At 42.6% G+C, this 16,916-nt stretch overlaps 1 protein-coding gene across 2 annotated transcripts in view; it reads right to left on the bottom strand.

Annotated features, from left to right (window-relative positions):
* LOC307175093 (uncharacterized protein) overlaps positions 1-9,438 on the bottom strand; it is a 100,107-nt gene extending 90,669 nt beyond the window's left edge. The window contains exons 1-2 of one of the 2 annotated variants that reach the window (XM_079899949.1): positions 9,092-9,438; positions 7,305-7,423 (exon numbers count right to left, since the gene is read on the bottom strand). The gene's annotated coding sequence lies outside the window, so the exon portion shown is untranslated. Of the gene's footprint in view, positions 1-7,304; positions 8,856-9,091 lie in introns of those variants that run through there. The other variant, XM_079899948.1, reaches the window with a different exon arrangement.
* Positions 9,439-16,916: the final 7,478 nt, after the last annotated feature.

The raw sequence follows: 16,916 nt of genomic DNA on the forward strand, positions 1-16,916 counted from the left end.
TATTTACAAAACAGAAGTAGAGTCACAGATGTAGAAAACAAACTTATGGTTACCAGGGGGAAGGGATAAATTGGGGGATAAGGATTGACATATACACACTACTATATATAAAATAGATAACTAATAAGGACTCACCATATAGCACAGGGATCTCTACTCAGTACTCTGTAATGGCCTATATAGGAAAAGAATCTAAAAAAAGAATGGATATATGTACATGTATAATTGATTCACTTTGCTGTACACCTGAAACTAACACAACATTGTAAATCAACTATACTCCAATAAAATTTTTTTAAAACTGTAATATATTAATGCTGCTTTTATTAATTATGTTTTAATAGGTATTATAATGATCCCACAATCCAGAACCGTTAAGTACTTAAAGCCTGTGGACACAGGAAATCTTAAAAGTTCAATCCAAATTTATATACATATTTTTGCTCCAGAGAATTATGAGACGGTCATAAAAGACACTAAAGCATGAAAATATATTAGTAGGATAAAATTCTATGGAGGGAGTGGAATGGAAAAGAATGATGGGAAATTTCCCACTGGTAAGAAGTTTATTACATGTTGCACCATGGTAATTACAACCTATTATTTAAAGAAGTAATGTGACTTTTATCTTTTGAAGTCAATATTTACAATATGCCAGAAATTTAATACTTTACAACTCTTTAAACTTATAAAATTTTAGGTATCAATTTTAAAATGTTAATGTGAAAATTAAAAAATAGTAGGAAAAAATTTGAGTACCCCTTCTCTCGGTCCTGTTCCTAAAGGTTCCTCTTTCATTGATCTGGGGTGGGCAGGAACATCATGGTTTTTAAAGTTCCCCAGGTGATTCTAAAGTGCACCCAAAGTTGATAACAGCTAGTATGAAAATAGTATTCTCTCTCGGTACACAAGGAGTAGAAAAAATGAGAGCTACACAGTTTACTGTTTGAGAGTATTAGTCATCTGGCAAATAACTATTTTCAAGGTTTATAAAAATATCAAATCAACAGTCCTTATGGAACTTAAGCACAAAAATGTTAACTGATGACCATGGCTGGTACCTATGGTGCCTTCCAAGGATGAAATGCTATTATTTGCAAGGCACTGAGCCACTGTTCTAAGTAAATGGTAGCATTATCTCCACTGTAGATAGTTCCCGGCCTGAAACATTAACCCACAGGTGTGGTGACAAAGAAAACCCCCAGAGGGCAGTAATTATTCATTAATGGCAACTGCCCCTGGGCTCATCTACTGGCCTTTTTTCACAGCAGTATTTCTTTTGTCTTACTGTCCAAAATCTCAAGTCTGCAATTTAATTTTATTTTCTACTTCTCTATTTCTCCTCTGTTCTCCTTTTGTGCCTTAGCTATTATCTTTCTCACTCTTGTTTCTTGTTATGATTTACAGTATAGTCATAAAAGATGGGACTAAGATTTGGGCTTAAAGCCAAATTCCACAATTAATTAGCCATGTGACCTAGTAAAATAATGTAAAATGGGGGTCGCTGTTGCCCTGTGTAGTGGACTGAATTGTACTCTTCTGAAGGAAAAGTTCACATCCTAATCCCTGGGGCCCATGAATATTACCTTACATGGCAAAAGACTTGATTAAATTAAGGATCTGGAGAGGAGAACCTTATCCTGAATTATCTGAGTAGACCATAAATGCAATCACGTTTGCCGGTGAGAGAAAGGTAGAGGGAGTTTTGAAACATACACATAAGTAAAGTTGATAAGAAGACAGAGCAGAGAGAAATACTGCTACTACATGCCAAAAAATGCTGACAGCCACCGGAAGCTGGAAGAAGCAAGGAACAGATTCTCCCCTAAAGATTTCAGAGGGATTGCAGCCCCACCAAACCCTTGATTTCAGACTTCTAGCCTCCAGTGCTATCAGAGAATAAATTTCTATCGTTTTCAATTGTCAAGTGTGGTAATTTGTTACATCAGCCACAAGAAACTGATATACTCTGGTTACCTCCCAAGGAAAAGAAGCTAAGGAATGTATAAGTGCTTCATAAACCTAAGTGCTTTACACATACAAGCTCTCCTTGCTGGTCGCTTTCTACAAGGACCTCCAAGACCATGCAAATAGTCATCAACGTGGATCAGTCTTCACAGCACAGATGTAAGGGGAGCTCCTGGGGCTTTCCTGGGCCATTGTATACTCTTCCCTTAATCCTTCTCTTGCCACAAAGCTTAGTATTTCTTTTGGTGGTGGTGTGGGTATTGCTAACGGTAGCAACTCCCAAAGAAAATGAGTTAGAACTACTTTAGCCATGTCTCTTAAATCTTGCCAGCAATTACTCTTCTCTTTATTCCAAGATCTTTTCTTAGTCCAGGTGTAAGAAGATTGGGTAGGGGATCCCAGGAGAAAAAGAACTAGGCATGGCTTTCTTGTCATAAGAGAAGCCATTTTTGGCCTAAGCCATTTTGGAATCTAAGCCTGGCCACAATGCTTGCCCTTGAACAGGTCTCAGTAATAATGATTTAAGGGAACAAAAGAACAACCTGTTATCAGGCAAGAGAGATAACAATAGCAAAGATAGTAAATCAGTTGCAAAGTCTCCCAGTTCTGTTTCAATGACAAAGATTAGCTTGAGGCACTTTCTTGAACTGCTTTGCTGAATTTAAACCCCGCTTGAGAGCTCAACCACCAGCTCAACTGGAACCTAAGGGATGATGATGTTGACCTTTTCTGACCTTCACAACTTCAATTAACTGAAGTTTGGACTTTCTCACCCTGTGCCCCAATTCTATGCCGAATTCACCTGTTCAAGCCCCTTCAAGGATATGCATGTACCCTTAGCTTGAAACTTTCCCAGTTTTGCTGTTTAGGGGGACAGTGCTTTGGGAAAGATCCCCGGTGTTCTCCTCACTTGCTGCAAGTAATAAATCCTTCTCCCGATCTTTGGCTTGGTTGTGTCTTTTGACTCAACACCCACCAAGAGGAGAACCCAGTTTTCAGGCAACACAGGATTTAGAGTAGGCTTTCTCAACAGCAGCAAAATTGACACTTGGGACCAGATAATTTTTTTGTTTGGGGGACTATCCTGCACAATGTATGTTTAGCAGGAACCTTGTGCTCTATCCACTGAATACCAATAGTACTGCCCGTAGTCATGACAATCAAAGTGTCTACAAAAGCCAAATGTTCTAAGGGGGAAATTGCCAGCCTTCCCTCTCAACTATACCAGATCAACAACCACTTTTTCAGATAGGACTAGCTAAAGATCTATCTGGTATGGCTCTACTCCTGGTAGATAACCCCAATCTCCATTCATATATTAAGATCTGTCCTAGGGACTTCCTTGGCTGTCCAGTAGAAGACTTCGGCTTCCAACATAGGGAGTGCAGGTTCAATCCCTGGTCAGGGAGCTAGTAACCCACATGCCTTGGACCCAAAAAAAACAGAACAAAAAACAGAAGCAATATTGTAACAAATTCAATAAAGACTTTAAAAATGGTCCACACCAAAAAAAAAAAAAAAAAAAAAAAATCCGTCCTAAAACGAGAGAATATATCTCCTAGGAGCCTGCTGATTCTTCATTAAATTGGTCTTTCTGATAGTCTCATTGGTATTTCTCAAATTACAATCAATATTTCATTTGCAGCAGAATCATTTGAGCTTCTTGTTGACCTACTGAGACACCCAGGAATTTGCATTTTACGTGTTTTGCAGATGATTCTTATTTTAATTTGCTGAAGACAGGTTCTGGGGGAATTCCCTGGCGGTCCAGTGGTTAGGCCTCCTTGCTTCCACTGCAGGGGGCATGGATTCAATCCCCGACTGGGAAACTAAGATCCCACAAGCCATGTGGTGCAGCTTGAGGGGGCAGAGGATGAACTTCAGACTCCAGGTGGATGATGTTCTTTACTCTAATCTCTTGGTTCTGGAATCTGATCCTGGTTTTGTAACTGAGCAGGACTCTGTGGGCTCCCAGGCACAAAAGTCTTTCTGTGTCCCCCATTTCTTATTTGTAGGAAATAGGCTTCATTCAGCCTCCATGACCTTCCCTGAGTTCCAAAGGGCAGGTTCAAACAACTGCTAATCAGGGAAGGGAGGGGATTCAGACAAGAGGAGGAGCAGTCAAGAAACAATAGTGCAGCCTTGGGGCAGGGTCCTGGTTCCCCATCAAGGGATACACGTAACAATATCTTTGAGCTGTTTTGCAGATACCAAAACCCCCACCAGGCGGAAGAAGTTAATGGTATGCTGCCCACAAGCACGTAGACCCCAGACAGGTTGGAACCAGAAGTTTGATGATGCTGACTCCCAATTACCTCACCACCAACCAATGAGAAGAACGTCCACAAGCTGATCACGCCCTCCTCTGTGAACCATTACTATAAAACTCCTCACTACCACCTCCGGGTTGGACACACAGTTTTGAGAGCATTAGCCTGCTGTGGCCCCCTTTGCCTGGCAAAGCAATAAAGCTATTCTTTTGTACTTTGCCCAAAACTCTGTCTCCAAGATTCAGTTCGGTACCAGCGCACAAACACTGAATTTCAGCTATGCTACCTCACCACCAACCAATCAAAAAAGTCACACACCCTGCAGCCCTCACCCAAATTTTGCCTATAAAAACTTCTCCCCTAAAACCATAGGGAAGTTCAGGGCTTTTGAGCATTAGCCACCCGTTCTCCTTGCTTGGTCCTGCAATAAACCTTTCCCTGCTCCAAACGCCAACATTTTGATTTGTTTGGCCTCACTGTGCATCAGGCACACGAACTCTGTTCGGTAACAAAATGATGGCCTAAAACTTTCCACACTTAAAAAAACCTATAAACCTACAGTTCCAAGAAGCTCAATGAACCCTAACCTAAAGAAACACAAAAAAAAAGACACCAAATAACATCAGAATCAAATTGCTCAAAACAAGTGATTTTAAAAAAATCTTAGCCAGAAAAACAGACATGTTAAATAAAGAACATATATAAGGATGACATCAAATTTCTCACTGGAAACAATACAACAGAGAAGACTGTGGAATGACATCTTTAAAGTCCTGAAAGAAAAAACTGTCAGACTCTAATTTCAGAGAGAGCAAAAATACCTTTCAAAACCGAAGGCAAACCTTCCAGTTCAGGACAAGATAAAGAAGGTGTGCTTCATATTCCTCCCATTAAATACAGCTAAACATCCTGAATATTATATAAATAAACATAACAAGGTGGAGAGAAAACAGCAGACCAAGAAGGGATCTTGGGGCCCAAGAAATGACATGACATTGGGCTCCTGGGTTTTCTTTTTGCCTCATGTATTCTACACTGGGTGTTTGAGAAGGCAGCAGTATGAAAACATCAATGGGTGCTAAGAGAAGCCTGCTCTTCTGAGCCAAAGGATGAGGAAAGGGGCAGCCTTGTAAGACAAAACTTTTGGACAATAACTACCCTACTCCAGCCAAGCTCCACAGAAAAAAAGTGTGATGCCACCCTCACCCATGTCAGCCAAGGCCCAACAGGAAGCCTAGACTTCCCCTCACCAGACTGCAACACACACATCTCACCCTCCCAGCCAAGCTGCTGTCATTGAAGGTCCAGTAGAGAACCTGACAGCCGCCCCAGTTCCCTAGAATGAGGCACCTCTCCCATTGCCCATCCCCAGACAGTCAACAGAAGCCGAATGGAGAACCTGAACTTCCACCCTACCTGGCAGTAATGAGGTAGCATCTCCCTTTCCTTTGCCAGTGTGGTGTCAGAGAAAACCTGCTAAAAAGAGCAGATTTGGGTAAGAGCCAGAGTCTCATGAAAATGCTGAAAGTGTCCAGTATCAAAAAAAATCATCAGGGACTTCCCTGGTGGTGCAGTGGATAAGACTCCACACTCCCACTGCAGGGGGCCTGGGTTTGATCCCTGATCAGGGAACTAGACACCACAAGCCACGTGGCGTGGCAAAAACAAACAAAAAACAAAGGAAACCAGAAGACATGAACACTAATATTTGGAATATCTGACAAGGAGTTTAAAGCAGCCATCACAAAAATGCTTCAATGAGCAATTATGAACATGTTTGAAACAAGTGAAAAGGTACAACTCATCAAAGAAACAGAAGATTTAAAGACCCAAGTAAAAATTCTAGAACTGAAAAATGTAATTACCAAAATTAAAAACTCACTAGATGGGCTCAAAAGCAGAATGGAGCCAACAGAGGGGGGAACGTCAGAGAACTTGAATAAAGAACAATAGAAATTATCCAATCTGAATGAGAGAGAAAATAGAGCATCAAAAGTGAACAACGCCTCCAGAACCTGTGGGACTATAACAAAAGAGTTAACGTTCACATCATGGGATCCCAGGAGGGAAAAAAAAGAGTGTGGTCCTGGAAAGTATCCGAACAAATAATGACCGAAAATACTCCAATTTTGGCAAAACAACCTCAAAGGGTAATATGGGAAAACTATAAAGAACTCTACTCACATAAATTTGGCAACTTAGATGAAATGTACCAACTCCTCAAAAAGCTACTACCACAGCTCCCCCAATATGAAATAGATAATTTGAACAGCCCTATAACTATTAAATAATTGAATTTGCAGACTTCCCTGGTGGCGCAGTGGTTAAGAATCTGCCTGCCAATGCAGGGGACATGGGTTCAAGCCCTGGTCCGGGAAGATCCCACATGCCACGGAGCAACTAAGCTTGTGCGCCACAACCACTGAGGCCTGTGTGCCACAACTACTGAAGCCTACGTGCCTAGAGCCCGTGCTCCGCAACAAAATAAGCCACCACAATGAGAAGCCCACCCACCACAACGAAGAGTAGCCCCTGCTTGCTGCAACCAGAGAAAGCCCGCATGCAGCAACAAAGACCCAGCACAGCCAAAAACAAATAAATAAATTCATTTAAAAATGAGCTGTAAACATATAATAGTGACTGTACTTAGATTTTTTAAATAAATAAATAATAAATTTAAAATTGAATTTAAAAACTCTCCCCAAAATCTCTAGACCAGATGGTTTTGCTGAAAAGTTATGCCAAATATTTAGAGAAGAATTAAAACCAACTTTAAACAATATCTTTCAGAAAGTGGAAGAGGAGGAAACACTGCCCCAACTCATTTAATGAGGTCAGGTACACCCTTATACCAAAAACATAAAAAAAGAACAGTAGAGCAATATCCCTCATGCAATGACATGACATTGCATTACATGTATAGAACCCAATACTAAGTCTGGCACATGTGCCCCAGAAGATATGTGCTGACTCAAAGCATCACTGTTTATAATACCAAAAACTGGAAACAACCTACATATAAGTCACTTAACAGAATACTGGAGAAATAAGTTGTTGACCACTTACTAAATGGAATACTATAAAACAGCAAAAATTGGGACTTCCCTGGTGGCGCAGTGGTTAAGCATCCACCTGCCAATGCAGGGGACATGGGTTCGAGCTTTACGCTTGGTCTTGGAATACTCCTGTGAAGACAACAGACAAGGTTAAGACAAGGTCTTAAGTAAAGACAAGGTTAACACAAGGTCTTAACTAAAGAAAGGCACAGAAGAAAACATAAAGTATGAAAACAACATATACAGAATCCAAAGACATGCAAAACTATTCAATACATTTTTCTGTGGGATACAATTTTAATCAAATTATAAAGAAAAGCAAGTAATTGACAAACATAAAATCCAAGACAATGATGAGGGGAGCTGTGATGATCGGGATCACACAAAGGGTCATAAGAAAAAAGGTGGAGTTCTATTTCTTTCTTTGTTTTTTACATCCAGGAGTCTTTTATTGGTTCACTTATATGCCAGGTACCAACATTAACAACAACAACAACAAAAAAACCCACAAAAGGTCAAGGTTTCCACATAAAAGAGCCTATTATCTCTTAGCTTGTGTCTTCCCATAAAGTTTCCCTCCCAACTCTATAGATCCACAGTCACAGATGAATGCAGCTTTACTGGTAACAGATCTTAGGAAAAAGGAACACTTTCAATCAAGAGTCAAGAAAGCCGTTGATAAATCCCTCCCAAATACAGAAATACCAGTCAGCAATCACTGTACCAACTGCCCAAGCTTCACATACAGCCTCCCTTTAAGCCTAAGATTATGCCATGTTACAGGGGAGGAGGAAACAAGTTCTAAGAGAATTACACCTTGTTTGAAACTAGCCCACATGCTATATAGCAGACTACAAGCACTGTGAGGACAGCTTCATTCCTACTATTCCTCCCTTTATGACCACTAAGAGCAGTGTTCAGATCTAATGGGAAAGGGGACCGGGTAGAGTACTACATCTTAAGATTAGTGGTGGATACACAGATCCCGGATTGAGTTGTATTCTTTACACCTTCGAGATATGTTTTACAATATATCTCGTATATGTCATATTTTTAAAGTGGGAAAACATAACTACAATCAAATCTTTATAATAAAGAAAAATGTGAGAGCGTGAGACAAAGCCCTGGACCCACTCCCACAACCTGCTGAATTCAGGTTCATTCCAAAATGAGATGTCAAAAAGGAACCAGTGCAAAATGTAGTCAAGGGTATGACTAGAAAAAGAGAAGAGCAAATGGCTGACTACACACATGCTGCAGCAAAGTGTGACCAGGAGGCAAAGGAAATCAATCAGGAAATATTTCAGATTGAAGTATTCAAATTTAGTGAAGCTGATGAAGGAAAAATACAGAGAAGAGATGCAGATACAAAAGGAAGAAATAAAACTTCTGGAGAAGAAAAATTCAAAGGTTTGAAAACATTTCCTCAGAGTACAGGAAATGGGTAGGAGAAAATTTTCTGAGTAATAAAGCCTTCTGCAAGTTTGTGAGTCTTTAACTATGTGAATGTACTGCCTTAAGAAATAAAACAAACTAAAGTAAAAAGAGCTTTCTTCCAACCACGTCTACACCCTTAAAGGTGTCCCTACATGTTGGCGCAGACCTCTCATACCCCCGGGTCCTAGGATGCGGACCCGTCCAGGACTCCCAGACATCCCTGCCCTAAAAAAGGGATTTTCCCCAAACTCGTCCCCTTCTGTCCCGCCCCCGTCCCACCCTTCACTTAGGGTTCTGAGTCTCCATGCTCCCGCTCTTCTCCACATCCGGCACCTCGGTCGTCCCTATCCCTCTGCGAACCTAGAGGAGGGTGAAACGCGGCAAATTCTGCAGTCGCAGTTGAGGCTGGTTTAACATCACCATGGAAACCCCTGGGCGAGGCTTCCGAGGGGCGTGGTCAGGAGCTCGGCTGGCCGGAGTCTACAACTCCCGCACGTCGTGCGCATGCATCGCCTCCGAAAGCCCTTCGGCTCTCGGCGTGTTCTGCCCTCTGTCGGTCCTGTGCCCAAGCATCAGGGAACTACAGCCCCAGGAACCCGCGCCCCCGCCCCGCTTCCGGGTTCTCGCCAAACCCCACCTTCTTCTCCAGGAAGACGCGGCGCAATCCTACTTCCGAAAGCGAGCCGGAAGGACGCAAAGACCGCGCCGGGGCGGGGTCTCCGAGGAGGGCGTCCGGGGTCGGGGCCACGAGGGCGCCATTGTGACGCATCCGGAGCGGAGCCGGGGATTGGTCGGCCAGGCGCAGGGCGGGGCCGGGGCTTGCAGAGCCGGGCGTTGCTGGGACGGGAGGCGAGGGATCTACGTGATCCCTCCTCGGGGGTAGGGAAGGGCTTGTGAGGCACGCCTGAGCTTCTAAAGTTGCTGACTGGGAGAGTCCCCCAAACAGTGAGCCCAGACGACGCCTGGATTGAAGACCAGCGTGGTAGAAGGAAATGAGACTCATTTCCTGTTGAGAAGGAGGGAGGGAACCGGGAACAGCGGAGACCGTTAATGGCGGCTCTAGAGGCAGAACTTGAGGAGCGGCCGCAGGCTGTGCTGTCAGGTCTTGGGTCGCTGCTCCGCAGGGTCACGGGACCTCGCCTGGCTCCCTCGGCTTGTTCCTTCAGACCAGTGGTCCCCAACCTTTTTGGCACCAGGGACTGTTTAAGACAATTTTGGGGGGGTGGAGTTTCAGGCGGTAATGCGAGTGGTGGGGGGGATGGTTCTGGCAGTAATTCCAGCGATGGTTCAGGCGGTAATGTGAGCGATGGGGAGCAGCAGATGAAGTTTCGTTGCCTGCCGCTCACCTCCTGCTGTGTGGCCGGGTTCCTAACAGGATAGGGACTGGTAGCGGCCCCAGGGGGTTGGTGACCCTTGCTTCAGGTCCGCAGGGCTTTCGGTTCAGGCCTGGTCCTCAGAGACAAAGTGCTGGGGCAGAGGATGCCACCACTAAGACCTTCACTTCTGGAAGAAACACGTACGCCAGTTCAGTGTCATTTGAGTTCCTGCTACATCCAAACCAGCCGTGTTTCTGCTCTGAAAAAGACAGATCGAACTTTCCAGCCCTTGGCGACGAGTTATTTGTTAAGCACATGTACAGTGTCGAATTAGCAGTGTCAGTTTCCAACAGTTGTCATATCCTGTAGTAAAAACTGCTAAGCAATCTCCTTTTGCTTTCCATCTTAATTATGATCAGGTTCAGCTCTAAGAAGTAAAGGAGCCCCCAGAGCTACCGTTGGTAGCTGGCCTGAATGCCCTGATACACATAAGCGACGTCATGGAATTTTGATGTCAGATGAGATCTCTGACGAGATGGAAGGTGAAGAAAATAAGACTAATCGTGCCTAAACAGATGGACACTGCAACCACAAAAAGATGACCAAACATCCCTTCCCTAGCTAACATGAATGACTATTGCTTCAGTGATGATCCATTTTTCTTGCTTTCCAGATAAAAACTATTAAGCGAATCACTGAATTGCCCCGCTTTCTGACAGCACCAGAGCAGACCCCTGTTTCCTTGGGCCTGCCCCCAAATCACCTAACACAAGCCCAAGCACTATATAATAAGCCCTCTTTAACACCCATTTCCTGAGATGCATGGTTGCCCATAGTGTCAGGTCTCCCTCACTATAGCAGTTAACCCTTCATTGTTTGACCATAACTATGTTTCGGTAGTCTTTGGTGGGCATCACCAGTATGAATAAACTTATATTTATGAATTATACATAGCCATACAAAACTTTAGAGCCTATACTCTAACGAGAAATCAAAACAAACATTAATGTGAATGATAAAATGGGGCAAGATCTTGGTATATGAAAGGCTTGTATGCTAAATGCCATGTGGGATTGTGGTTTGGATTCTAGAACGGTAGAAGGACATAAACGGTAAAATCAGACTAAAGTCTATAGGTTAATTAAGAGTATTATACCAATGTGAATTTCTTAGTCTTGACAAATGTGACATGGTTATATAGACATTAAATACAGGAAAAAAAAGTAAAGGGTATACAGGAGCTCCCTGTACTATCTTTGCAACTTATCTGTAGACTTAAAATTATTCCAAAATAAAAATTTTATTTAAAAAAAGCTTATGCCCAGGGACTTCCCTGGTGGTCCAGTGGTTAAGAATCCACCTTCCAATACAGGGGACACAGGTTTGATCCCTGGTCGGGGAACTAAGATCTCACAAGCTGTGAGGCAGCTAAGCCTGTGCATTCTGGAGCCTTCACGCCACAATGAAGAGCCCATGTGCCGCAACTAAGACCTGATATAGCCAAATAAATAAATTTTTTAAAAAACATTAAAAAAAAAAAGCTTATGCCCAATTTACCCTTTAGGGAGAAGGATTATTTTTGCTTTGAACTGGGGTGATGGTTATTGTATCTAGAGTGACCCCAGTATGAGCAACAGAAATGAGAAGACGTGTAGTCAAGAGCAACAGCTCTAGTCACAACAGCTCTTCTGCCTCAATTCCAGCTTCTGGATCTTCCCTACCTGACATTTCAGGGTTCCTTCCTGGGGCCCCGCCATAGCCCCCCCTCCCCTCCCCTCCATCCCTCTGGGATTGTAGCCACAGTCACTGAAAGTGACCACACCTGGTCTAGGTCCTGCCCCACTATTTTGTCATCACATAGACAAAAGTAAGATTCCTGACTGCTTTCAGAGTGGAAGTAAGCTGTAAGTGGGTAAGAATCACAAAGATACAGGAGGAGAAGTTGTGTCAAGGAAGCACTGTCAAGTCGAAGAAGAAGAAATTAAAATGCCTCTTTCGACTCTGCAAACACATGGACACATCTCCTGAGCTTTCTGTGGTGTGGTGTTGTCACACAGCCCCCAGCCATGACGCAGGCACAGGAGTTAATTGATACTGTAATGGAAGGCATCAGGCTATGATACACCAACAAAACAGAGAATATAGGATACTCAAGCCTGGACCCCAGATAGTCACTGAGGGACTAAGTATAATAGCCCAGCTTTTCACAGTAACAGTGGATAGAAATTTTCATTCAGGTAATCCTCCTGTAGTAAAAGAAAGATACATATAGATGTCAAGGGCAGAAGAGAGGTTGAAAAAGGCTTGCTTGAGCACTTCCCTGGTGGCGCAGTGGTTAAGAATCCGCCTACCAATGCAGGGGACACGGGTTCGAACCCTGGTGCGGGCGGAGCAACTAAGACTGTGCGACATGACTACTGAGCCTGAGCTCTAGAGCCTGCAAGCCACAACTACTGAGCCCGTGTGCCACAACTACTGAAGCCCATGTGCTACAAGAAGAGAAGCCACTGCAATGAGAAGCCCCTGCAGCGCAACGAAGAGTAGCCCCCACTCGCCGCAACTAAGGAAAGCCCGCGCGCAGCAACGAAAACCCAGCACAGCCAAAAGTAAATAAATAAATTTATTTTAAAAAAAAAGAAAAAAAGAGCTTGCTTGACTTAAAACAATTTGGACTGCAGAAGGAGCTTGTCTTCCAGAATCTGATGCCTTTCATTATGTGGTACGAGTGGTAGTAGCTACCTCTATAGCAGTGCTGTCCAATAGAAATATAATGTGAGCTGCAAATGTAATTTAAATTTTTTCTAGTAGCCACATTTACAAAAGTAAAAGCACAGGTAATATTAATTTTAATAGTTTTATTTGGATCAACATATCCAAAATATCTCGTATGTAGTCAATATATAACATTATCAATGAGACATTTTATGTTCTTTTTTTATTCTTTGAAGCCTGGTGTGTGTCTTCCACCTACAGCACATCTCCATATATTTTTTTAAGTCAGGAATTTTAATTTTTATTAGGAATACTTAATGTATATTTAGATTTCATAAAATTTAGAGTTGAAAAAGCAGATTCCTATATCCATGTTGTTCCAAACATACTTAAAAGTTTTTCCATAACTGAATTATGAGTTTTAAATTCACATTAAGGCAGGGATGTGGAGAAATTGGAACTCTGTGTGTTGCTGATAGGAATGTAAAATGTTGCAGCTGCTGTGGAAAAAATTTAAAAAGAATTACCATATGATCCAGCAGTTCTGTTTTCTGGATATGTAACTGAAAGAATTGAAGGCACAGTCTCAAGAGATAGTTGTACACCAATGTTCATAACAGCATTATTTACAATAGTCAAAAGTTGGAAGCAACCCAAGTGTCCATTGCCAGATGAATGAATAAACAAAATGTGGTATATACAGACAAGGGAATATTACTCAGCCTTTTTACAAAGGGAGGAAATTCTGGAACATGAATTTGAGGACCTTATGCTACGTGAAATAAGCCAGTCACAAAAAGACAAGTATTGTGTGATTCCACTTACATGAAGTATCAAAAGTAGTCAGATTCATAGAGCCAGAAATTAGAATGGTGATGCTGCCAGACACTGGGGGGAGGCAGGAAATGGGAAGTTGTTAATAAGCAGAGAGTTTCAGGTTTTCAAGATAAAAATGAACTATGGAGATTGGTTGCACAATACCAAATGTACTTAACACTACTGAACTTAGAAATGTTTAAGATGGTAAATGTTATGTTGTGTACTTGACAAAGTAAAAAGTCAGGTCCTCAGTCATACTAGCCACATTTCCAGTGTTCAACAAGCCTATGTGGCTAAATGGCCCCGTTATCACACAGTGCAGCTTTAGATGAAGGGAAAAGAGAACCAGAAATCCTACTATCTTCAGCTACCACTCTGAAAGGGTTGCCCTGGGGCTCTGTCCCTGCTCTAAGCCACTGCCTTTCTTCACTCCACCTGGAGGGGTTAGAACCTGTTATTTAAGTCTTAGGTGTGGTACTCATACTAATCACTTCAGAAAAAAAGCTTCTGTTTCCTTGAGGCAGTTTCACTTGTATACAGAGGAAGTGTAGCCTTCTGAGGTGCTAGCCATCCACTGTAACTGTGGGTGTAGTATTTCTCAGAAGGAAGGCACCAGAGACTCCCTTAACTCCATTTGTCACCCCTGTGAACTTTTATCCCACAGTGGATTATTTCACACTGAATTTACTGTGATCCAACGTCTGAAATTTAAAAGCAGCTTTTATAAAGTCTCATTTATGAAGAGCACAGACATTCAAAATCTTAGGGTGAAGGAGTGACAGAAAGCATTATCAAGGTTTGCTTCTGACTTTCCCTCTAGGGCCTAAGTGTACTGTGGTTTTCAGTACAATTTAGGGTTGCTCACAGGTGCTTGATAATATATTTTAGACAAGGATTGACTGGAGCTGTATTGTTTTTGTAGTAATCTTTGTATTTGATTACTACGTGATTTAATCAAATTTTCTATTCTCAGAGTCTTTAGTTACATGTGACTCCTGAGAATCTTTATTCGTTTTTTTTCCCTTGGCTGCGCCACACAGCTTGTGGGATCTTAGTTCCCAGACCAGGGATCGAACCCAGGCCCTCGGCAGTGAAAGCATGGAGTCCTAACCACTGGACTGCCAGGGAACTCCCGAGAATTTTTATTCTTAAGAATAAAAATCCCTGGGCTTCCCTGGTGGCGCAGTGGTTGAGAGTCCGCCTGCCGATGCAGGGGACACGGGTTCGTGCCCCGGTCCGCGAAGATCCCACATGCCGCGGAGCGGCTGGGCCCGTGAGCCATGGCCGCTGAGCCTGCGCGTCCGGAGCCTGTGCTCCGCAACGGGAGAGGCCACAACAGTGAGAGGCCCGCGTACCAAACAAAAAAAAAAAAGAGAATAAAATTCCCTGAGCTTTATGGTACACTCTCTAAACGCAAGAACAGGACAATTTAATTCTCTTTATCTTCTGTGCACTTTCTCCAGCTTTGCCCCTATGGCTGATGCACTAACAGTGACCTGGAGGTGGGGGTGTCTGAGCAGTTTGTTTTCGACTACCATGTGGATCCCTTCAAACCCATGAGTGGGCGTTTCAAGGACCGGGTGGTCTGGGATGGGAACCCCGAGCCGGTATGATGTCTCCATCATCCTCTGTAAGCTGCAGTTTGATGACAGTGGGACATAAACCTGCAAGGTGAAGAACCCACGTGATGTTGATGTGCTGATAGGGGAGATCTGGCTCAGCATCGTGCACACTGTACGTGTCTCTGAGATCCACTTCCTTGCTCTGGCCATCGGCTCAGCTTGTGCACTGATGGTCAGAATAGTAATTGTGGTGGTCCTCTTCCAGGATTTCTGGAAAAAGTGATGGGCTGAAAGAGCTCATAAAGTGGTGGAGATAAAATAAAAATAAAAAGAAAAGCTCAATCAAGAAAAATATTCTCCGTTTGGAAGACACAGACCAACATTCTTAGATGGAAGCTGAAGCGTTCCAAGAACCAGAACCCTAAAATAAGATGAAGTTAATGGAAGCTTTTCTTTGGCTTTTCCAGTTGTAACCTGTCTTCCAACCAGCTCTGCAGTATAAAAACACCTAGACAAGCAATGTTCTTCTGGTGCCAGCATAGGGCCGTCCTTGAGCAGATATCACCAGACTCGCACACAGCCCTGTTACTAAGGTTTTATTTAATTTCCAAGTTCAAATATTTTTCAAATGCTCATTAGCTGTTGTATGCTAAGAAGCTACATTTTTGCCCTTAAACACTCCTTGTGGATTATGACTTGTATACACATATATTGGCATCAAATGGGATAAAAGCCAACTTGCCTTTCATAATCCTTAGAGCAGCATTCTTGCTGCTAAAGTTAACATGTTTACTCTTTCCTTCTCACACTCTCAATTAAAAGGTGAGCTAGTTCTCCCCACACCAAAAAAAAAAGTGTATTGGGAAATTAAAACAATACAAAAAATGATATTTATTTTGTGTTCTATAGCTTATTAGAAAACTTAAGCATTAACGTGGGTTTTTTTTTAACATCTTTATTGTAGCTTTACAATGTTGTGTTAGTTTCTGCTGTATAACAAAGTGAATCAGCTATATGTATACATATATCCCCATATCCCATCCCTCTTACGTCTCCCTCCCACCCTCCCTATCCCACCCCTCTAGATGGTCACAAAGCACCGAGCTGATCTCCCTGTGCTATGCAGCTGCTTCCCACTAGCTATCTACTTTACATTTGGTAGTTGTATATATGTCCATGCCACTCTCTCACTTCATCCCAGCTTACCCTTCCCCCTCCCCATGTCCTCAAGTCCATTCTCTATGTCTGCGTTAAAGTGGGGTTTTTTTTAACTTTTTCTATTTTTTTTTTTTTTTTGGGCACTCCGTGTGGCCTGCAGGATCTTAATTCCACGACCAGGAATCAAACCGTGCCCCCTGCAGTGGAAGCTCGGAGTCCTAACCACTGGACCGCCAAGGAATTCCCTAAAGTGTTTTATTTGTAAAAACTTTCCAAGAGTAGTCTGAAGAATGCTTGCTTCTTCTTTTCATTGTATAATTTACAAATAATAGAACGAGCATTTTTTCAATGCCTTGGTGAACTGTCATACGCCTTTATAAATTTGGATCAGCTTGCAACATTGTATCCTTTCCACTTTTAAAAAAATTTATTTATTTATTTATTATTTATTTTTGACTGTGTTGGGTCTTTCCTCATTTCTGTTGATCAGTTCCCCTTCAACAGGTTCCTCTGGCTGCAGATCTAGTCTCCTGAACAGCGGCAGTGTCAACATTCCCCCATTTAGCTAGTTCTTCTGTAACTCCATTTATACTCAATTCCAGTTTCACTCCCAGCATT

Source organism: Stenella coeruleoalba, assembly GCF_951394435.1.
Source record: "Stenella coeruleoalba genome assembly, chromosome: 16".
Classification (NCBI taxonomy): domain Eukaryota; kingdom Metazoa; phylum Chordata; class Mammalia; order Artiodactyla; family Delphinidae; genus Stenella; species Stenella coeruleoalba.